The sequence below is a fragment of the Sinocyclocheilus grahami genome, unplaced genomic scaffold, assembly GCF_001515645.1.
Source record: "Sinocyclocheilus grahami isolate Dianchi unplaced genomic scaffold, SAMN03320097.WGS_v1.1 scaffold2454.1, whole genome shotgun sequence".
Classification (NCBI taxonomy): domain Eukaryota; kingdom Metazoa; phylum Chordata; class Actinopteri; order Cypriniformes; family Cyprinidae; genus Sinocyclocheilus; species Sinocyclocheilus grahami.
Window position 1 is genome coordinate 1 of NW_015507633.1, and position 1,311 is coordinate 1,311.

Consider the following 1,311-nt stretch of genomic DNA (forward strand, 5'->3'; position numbering starts at 1 on the left):
ACAATACTCAAGTAAATGTACTTAGTTACTGTCCACCTCTGTTTAAGGGTAATATTAGAAAATTGGTCTCTTTAATGTTTAAATAATGCTTTTGAAGTATTGCATCCGACATTTTATGTTTATATTTCAAATACTTCCATCATTCACTATCACTTCCATCCCACCGAAAACTCACAGCCCTCAGCGCTTCCCACCGCATGCTTTTGGATACTACGCGTGACGCAGTTGGTTTACAGAGCGTTGATTGACAGGCGCTCATCCAATCAGATGTAAGCATCAGATCGCGCATCAGCTTCACAGGCGGACGCTGCGCCAACTCGCAAAAAGTGCCACGACTCCAAAAGTCAGCTACGATTCTTTATCACTGTGAGTTTGACCGCAGGTAAGCGTGCGCTTTTACCACTCTTATGTGTGTTTTCACCACCAATGCAGCTGTAATATCAAGTGGCTAAAGTTTGTCAGTCTGACTGACGGTGGTGTTGTAACTATCTTTGTTTGGGTTGGTTGTGTTTGAAAATAATTTGCATTCTCAAGTAGTTTGAACTTGTGTGTTGTGGTAATCTGATTCAAAGCGTTTTTCTTCTGCGCGAAGAGTACGTGTCCTTATATGCTTTATAGTTTCAGACTTTCTTTTAATATGTCTTGCTTGGCTTTGTACCGTTTTGAGTAACGGGATTGTCTGCCTTGTGTCTTTTGCATTTGATTTAAAATATTGAAATATCCTTATAAGTACGGTCATCTTTAGACTTTAACATTTTAATCCTTAATAACCATCCAAGATGCCTTTTTTACTTTCACAGTTTCCAATTGCCTTTTATTGTGTTCTTCATGAAAATGCATCTAATATTCTCCTTGATTTGTGAGGCTTAAGTGGCAGTTCATTCAAGAGGAAGAGAGAGTTACAAAAGAAAGAAAAAAACCCCGTATAGATTGTATCAAAACAAAAAAGAAATCATTAAGTTGAAAATTGGGGGATAACAATTTGCTTTTTTAAAATAAGTTTTAAAGAAAGAGCAGATGAGCTGGAATTCTTTTGGTAGTTATTATTATGTAACGTCAGCAATGTTCCTGAAAGGGTTAATGTCCGACATTAGTCTGCCAAGTCTTCTCTCTGCTGCTCCTCGCATGTGGATCCAAAATTGTGATCATTTCAGCAAAATATTTGCAAGAAGAAAAAAACCCACTATTGTTTAACATGTTAATACAGTATTTCTTTAGAGCTAGATCTGAGGAGTTAATGATCACATTTCAGGAGCTTTCACTAACAAACCATCAGTATTACCATGTTTTTGGATATGCACCATGTTAATA

General features: G+C 37.1%; 1 protein-coding gene across 2 annotated transcripts in view; it reads left to right on the forward strand.

Moving 5' to 3' along the window:
- Positions 1 to 292: 292 nt before the first annotated feature.
- Positions 293 to 1,311, forward strand: part of LOC107575072 (ribosome-binding protein 1-like) — a 16,558-nt gene continuing 15,539 nt past the window's right edge. Inside the window, exon 1 of one of the 2 annotated variants that reach the window (XM_016261485.1) lies at positions 293 to 366. The gene's annotated coding sequence lies outside the window, so the exon portion shown is untranslated. Of the gene's footprint in view, positions 383 to 1,311 lie in introns of both variants that reach the window. The other variant, XM_016261484.1, reaches the window with a different exon arrangement.